Source organism: Larus michahellis, chromosome 10 (assembly GCF_964199755.1).
Source record: "Larus michahellis chromosome 10, bLarMic1.1, whole genome shotgun sequence".
NCBI classification, from domain to species: Eukaryota; Metazoa; Chordata; class Aves; order Charadriiformes; family Laridae; genus Larus; species Larus michahellis.
This window is the reverse complement of record NC_133905.1, coordinates 11,948,584-11,955,832: the sequence shown is the minus strand read 5'-3', so window position 1 is coordinate 11,955,832 and position 7,249 is coordinate 11,948,584.

Genomic DNA, 7,249 nt, shown 5'->3' with positions numbered 1-7,249 from the left:
ACACTAGGCCGGCTCTGCAGCAAGTGTGAAAGCTGCAAGTAAAGCACAGAGCTGCAGCCATTCATGCTTTTTCTAACATCTGTTAAGGGAACGGGAAGAAGGGAATTCAAGCTGTACTCTACGAGAAAAGAGGCTTTTTTGTTATTGTTTTGGTGAGTCCTGCATAGCTGTGTTCCCACCAGATGCCGGTGATCCTAATGCCAGCTGCACAGAGCACAGCATCTCTGACCGCCTGGAGCTGGTCCCTTCACACGCCCCAGAGCAAGACAAATTTGCTGTACCTGTAAGAAAACTGAGTGTGTGGCAGGGCCGTCGTTCTATGACTTAGCTGTGTATTGAATAACAACATCCCTGGCAGGGTCTGGGATCATGTTGTTACAGTTCCAGTGGCATAAATGCAGTTACTGCTGATCTGTTTGTGCTATGGCATCAGTATCGATGATACAGTCTATACTTTTCTTTATATTCACCTTTTTTTTTTTTTTTTTTTTTTTCAGGTGTGCAGACCCTGGCAGCCCAGCAGAGCTCAGCGGCACTGGCACCGACCTCCTCTGCTCCTTTTCAGCCTGCAAGCCATGAGATGGAGGTGGGTGAGGATGAGGATGGACAGAGAATACAACCAGATCTCAGGCAGTGCATCCGCAGGGCCTGCCTTAATGGACACATGTCTCCATATGGAGGAAGGTGAACATCTCCAGAGAGAGCCAGGACCTTCCTGCCACCAGAGATGGATGGTTCCTAACCCTGAAGCCAAAGGGGATTTCTTCTGAGGTTCTGAAATATTATAGACAGGGTTCAGTTTGTTTGGTTTGTTTTTTTTCCCCCCACTTCGAGTTTCTAGCAGCAGCCAGAAGTGGAAGTACTGAAGTCTCTAGAGTAAGCCTGCTTTCTCTGGGTCTGTCTTGCAAACTCAGAAAGTTTGAAGAGACCTGATAATCACCTTCACCCTTGCTAATTCATCAGCTTAGTCTCCCCCCAAGGGGAGTGCCCTACCTGAGATGGCTCTGCCCACGCGACCGTGCCAGCTGGCTGCCACAGCAGTGGTCACGAGAATAGGAAAAAATAGCATGGGTACTTTTGGGCCAGTCCTTCTGGTGCTTTTTCCATTTTTGCTGTCCCGTTGAAGTTTCCACAACAGAACTGTGCCTGTCCTGTGAAGATACCAACTTATTACCACCATTTTGTATCAGAGATATGACAATTTCACTGCATTATTTAAGACACCTTGCTGGGATACCTGCGGTTGGACAAGTGTCTGTACTGGGGTTTTTCAGCCCCTTCCATGACACATTATTGACTTAGGTGATTGAATTGCAATGTTGACTTGTTGGTTTCCCTTCCTCTTTCCCCTTCTCATCTTATTCTAATTTTTTTTTTATTTTATTAGATATTATTTTTTGACATGTGCTCCCATGTATCATTGCTATGTAGATATTACACCGATCTATTTACCAATTTCCACTTGCCGTGTTTCATAAGACACGAAGCTGCTGAATAGTCTTTCCTCATCGTGGGCTTCAATGTTCTACAAACAGCATGGAGCTAGAAGATCAAGGTGCTTTTTCTTGGTTGCCAGCATCTAGCACAAAGGGGAGGCAGATTTGGAGACGTTTCTTGTTTCTATGGACAATAATCAATAAGACCCATTAGGGAGACAACTACATACATCACTAAACTTTGACCTCTGCTCTCCAGAGCAGTCCCAAGATGCCTATTCATATGCTGGTGACATCCAGATTGCGCTATTGCAAAAGCCTCTTTGCTTGGGAAGGGATTACAGATTTAAATTGCACAGCCTTTGCTATCTGTAGAATACAGCGTGCAGGATGCTTAGCTGGAGCCTCTAGTTTTTGTTGGCTTTCTTTTCTACTCAGCCCAGTTTTATATTTAATGCTGTTACACGCAGAGTTTTTTATGCCTCTCTACCTTTTCAGGCTGTTTTCTACCCCTGTCTGTCTGGCATTTTAAGGGTTTGCAGACCCCAGAGATTCTTGGCACTGGCTGTTGCTTGCATATTGCTCCTCATCTTTCAGATCCTTTTTCTACTACGTTGTTCTTCGGCTGTTTCTGATAGAAAGTTTTTGGCTTGGTGTTTGAAGTTCCTGATAGTCGGCATTTGATCACTTACTAATTCAGTTCTAAAAGTATTTTCCAAAGAACCCAGGAAAGACTAGTTATAAATAGATTATATTAAAAAAAAGAAAACTTTAAATACACCCTTATTTTGCTGAATAGAGGAAGCTTTAAGTTTTCTGGGAGGAAAAACACACGTACCAAATGTAGAAGCAAACTGGAAATCCCTGGGTGTTTGAGAAATCCATTTCTAGGCACAAAAACTGGATGAAGAGTTGATTTTTCTCCCTGTACCTCTCTCCTTCCCTTGAGAGAGCATCTACTGAGATCTGTTGGCTGGAAACAAGTCAGACAAGCTGATTTGGTGTGGGTGGGTGAGGAGGGAGAGGCAGGACTCGGGTGACAGCAGTAGGGTCTGACCTCAGTGGGATCACAGGGGCAGGAGGGACCGTGTGAGCTGCTCCACTGTGAGATTCCTTCTGTAAGCGATCAAGGTCTATCTTTACATTGACTGCCTTTGCTCCTCCCATTGCCAGGCTGTTTCTGCTCCTCCAAAGGTTAGAAACAGATGTCTAGTTTCCAGCCTACATGTCCAGCATAGCTCAGTCGTGCTCTTTCTTCTCTGCTAGCTCTTTTATTGCTGCGATGTGCTGCCTCCTTCCCCGGTGTATTTTTTAGAGAGAGGTCATATCCCCTCCCAGCCTTTGTTTCCTTAGGCTGAGTTTGTAGAGACTTCTTTCATAAAATAGGCTTTCCATTCCTCTGACCATCCTAGAAACTCTTCTCCATGCTTGCCTCAGCTTGAATGCATTTTTTTTCTTCAACTGAAGAATTGTCTGGAGAATGGTAATTCCAAGATCTTGCCTTTATATGTTTCCCTGTCTCCATTTGTTGGTACTTCTTCTGATACCCTCTGCTTGACACTGGCCTTTTCAGGAGCTAAGTCACACCAGCGGCACAGAAACACCTGAGAGAGGTCTTCTTCCAAAGAGCTTCTCCTCTATGTCAGAAAGCTTTATTAGGAGTACCCAGCTGCCTAAGTCAGTTACACTGTATTTCATCGCATTTCCATTTCGCGCTCTCTCAAAGTTATTCCCTTCTTCCAATGTGACATTCTCCTTCTCATCTTCAGCTTTTCCTAATGGGGTCGCTAAGGAAAATATCAAGTAATGTTCATACCAAGGCAGTTTTTTTGAGGAGCTCTACCAACGATCTTCCTCCAGCCCCATGGTTCTCTTGCTTCATCCCTTGCCTACTTTGTCATGCCTTTGCTCCCAGCTCAGCTAAAAATATCCCATATGAATGTGCATCCGAGTCTTTACTGAAGTCTGGTAAACGGCACACTGTGTGGTAACTCTTCCTTATCATTTGATTCTCTCCCACAATTACCAGTGAAGTCTCTTAGTGTCCCTGCATTAATCTGAGACGCTTGTTAATTCAGTACGTTTTGCCAGAGCACACACAAATCTCTGTGGTGCACGAGGGTCATCCACCAGCCAGTCCTGTGTTTGCACAATCCCTAGCACAACGCTTTTCCTCCAAAAGCTCACGAACTCAGCCTAGGCCGTGTTTTCAAAGATGCTCTCAAATGCTAAGTGAGACTTCCAAGAGCAGTTTCCTCCTGACTTCTCACTGATGTTGGCACCTGAAGACGATGGCAGTTAATGCCGTGCTTTGAAAGCAAGCGAGGGGGCGGTTAGTTGGCCACCAGCATCTCTGGTCAACACATGCTTTCTGGTTTGGTATTTTGTTTTGTGGCGAAGACTTCCAGGCTTCTGAGCATAGGCTCACGCTTCCCTTGCCAAGGATGCTCTCATGGTATGGCAAACATTATGCTACTTTGTGTGAAGTCCGCTGGCTTTCACACAGCCTCTTTTTCTTCCAGCCCTTGATGTCTTCTCCTCATCCTGGAAGCCTGGGGAGGCCAAACACATTTAATCCCCTTCAGCAGGACACAGTGAAATGAATGCTGGCTGTTAAGGTGCTCTAGTGTAGCTGGTTCACCATTTCTACCCTCAGTTGCTAATTTCCATTTCCACCCTCTTCTACTAAAAGGTGCTAATCGTGTGGCGATACGCAACTTCCCTGCCCCACAGAGCAGCAGCATCACTTCTGATCCTTTTAGCTCTGGCTAAACTAATAGAGACCTGTGTCCTGAGCCCAACTCCCACTCCTGTGTAACAAATTCCTTGTTAAATCCACAGAAAAGTAATTTACTAGTGGTTAGACTTCAGGCTGTTGAGGACAGCAGTCACTTCTGAGAAGTTACGCACATCTGATGCAAAATTACAAAAATGCATATTTACCACAGTGACCAACGGGGCCGAGAAGCTCAAGTTAATATTTATGTTTGGCATTGAACCCTATGCACAAATACTGACTTTGGCTGTGTGCGTAGCATCCTGGTTTAGTTTTAAATCCGTTTATACAGATGGTCCAGGTGCAGAGAGTTATCCCTGTGCCTCAGCACCCCAGGTTTTGGAGGTCTCACTGCGCTGAAAAGGCTCTTAACAGGGTGCTCCGAGCACCTCTGGCCAGCTGCTCCGGGGAGGGTATGGACTGTCAGTTGCTTTTGGGGCTGAAGAAAAGAACAGGAGCAGCTGCAGCGCTGCTGGGGTGAGGGACGATTCAGGCAAGGGAGATGGGGATGCTGAGCCAGTACAGAGGGGTAACCATGCTCAATCTGTTTCACCCCAACATTTCCAGACCTGACATGAAGGATGTACTGGGCAAAGCCATCTGTGCATGAGCTCCCAGCACAGGCTGTGGCAGCCAGGTTGGCCCAAGAGGCTCATGCCCTGCTCTCCCAGCTGCTGTGAGAGTGCCCGCTGTGGGGCCATGTCTCTGGTCGTGCCCTGGAAGCATCTGCAACCAGTGTCTCTCTACAAGGTTTTTGTTGTTAAAGATACACATGGTGGGGGAATGGGAGAGGTGGAAAGAAGTGGGTTAACAGGATCCTCTTGCAGTTGAGAGTGCTCTCAAGCAAGGAGTTGCACACTGTTGGCACCGCTGAGAAAGCAGCATCTTCTGGAGGCAAGGGGGGAAATTTCTTCAAGTGTTTTTACCACCACCTGAACAGCACCATGGAGTCTAAAACATTTAGCTGGAATGAGTTTGGTTTGAAAACTTGTGCCATAGATTCACATGTGAGCCTAGAAATTTACTGCTTTCACTTTTCAATTCTAGACTGCTGGAGTTAATGAGAAGAAGTGCTAAATGACTTGCCCAAGGCTGCCTTGAGAGCACACAAGAGCCCGAACTCCATTAAGAACCCACAAATGCTCAGTAGGGTGCACTGCTCATGCCACCTGGGTGAATTTTGAGGCTGGCAGGATAATTGGCTGTGCTAACACCACGGTGTGAAAGAAATACCCCACCAAGGCAGTTCTAATTCAGTTTGACTGTATTTTCAGCCCTTGATTTCTGCCAACGGTCCCTGTCTTGGTGGGTCAGTACCTGCAAGAGCCAACAAGGAAGTGCTGTCTGCAGGATGCAGCATCCCAAAAGCTCCAGCTGGATCAATGCGCGAGCCCACCAGCAGCCATGGTTCCTCCAGGAACCATCCGTGAAGGCAGAGACACCAAACTGCGGCTTGAAGAGTATTTAACAAACTGGGAATGATCACCTCCCAGTGCATGTCCGTGGCTGAATGAAGTCACGCTATACTTGGGTTGCCAAGCTTTTCACACGTGACTTTGAAAGCATTATTTGCTGAGGAAGGAAGGTTTCCAGGGGAATTGATAGGAAAGGATGTAGTAGGTTTTTGGAAAGAAAACAACTTTTGCTGTGAAAAGAAAACACCAACCCTGAAACTTTTTTGAGGAGATAAATTGCTTTCTAAAAATGGGCCGTGGCCCCTTGGTGTTTCCACAAGAACTTACTCTGTGCCTGTGGTGGCTGTCGCTTTGTTTAATGTGGCAATGGGAGCAAAGGGAAGCAGCTGTGGCAGAAAACAGGAGTCAGAAAACAGCCCACATTTCCTCCCAAGTCAATATTTCAGTGCTTTCTGCCTTTCTGTGCTTCTTCTTGGGTTCTCCACTGCCCTTGTCCCCAAACATGCCTTCATGGCCCCAAACATGCCTTCATGTCCCCATAAACTTCATTGCCATTAAGGTCTGGTGGCAATTGCACACCAGGACTTTGCGTGTGCTTACGAGACCCCATTAGCACTGCTGAGTTACTGTTCCCACACAGATTCCCGAAGCAAACGTTACTGCTGTAATCTAAAAGAGCAAAAATGTTTGGAAAACAGCAGATGCAATGGGAAAATGACACTTCCTACATGTGATAATTGCGCAACCTTAACTCTGCCCTTGGAGTATGTCTGCTTCTCGCTGTATTGTTCGGGAACTTGTGTGGCGTAGGAAAAAAAGTCATTGGAAGTCTTGGTCTGTACAAATCGCACTTAAAGCAGTTGGCGGAGGTGCTGGCAAGGGTTAAATTACCTGTGTGGGGCGGGGGGAGCTGGGTAGGGTAAGTAAGTGGATTACATGCAGCTATTAAAGGCAGAGAGGTGAGTCTGTTTGATCTGACTGTTAAGATGGGCACCAGTGGAGGAGGAAAAACTTCTGTGGCTTATGAGTGAGTCCAGATCACTTTAAAGCACAGGACAGGGTTATGCTTTACCCCTGTCATGGTAGGAGCGTATCCTGCCTTCAGCCCCTTACATTGGTTTGCTTTTTATTTTCCTTGTATTCAGCCATAGGTGGTTACTTTGCTCAGATGTCTTCACCCTGGCCCTACAGCCCCATTCCCCGGGCACGGCCCCAGGCAGACACTGGCCCCAGTTTCTGGCCTGGGGATGAAGTTTGCTCTTTGCTTGGCTTAGTTGCCACTGAGAAATTGGGAAAATATAGTGAAAAAACATCTGCCCTGCAAGGCTTGCGTGGCTAGGAGTGGTTGAACCAACTTTTGTCTTTATCGCTCGTTACTGCTGCCCTTCCCGAGCTGTTCGTGTCCCACATCTCCTGAGGAGCCCGCCCTGCCTGAAAAGTGGCTCAGCAGATGGCAAGGGCTTGTCCTTGCCACGTCCCTTCCAGCCCACCCTGCCAGTGCTTCCGCAGCCTCAGTGTGCAGGGGGAGCAAGGCCAAGCCTGGGGCTGGATTGGTGTTTTTTGGGAAGTTCTACTTTTTGGGAAGTGCCACTTTTTGCCAACCCAGGAGTTTTGCAGAACCA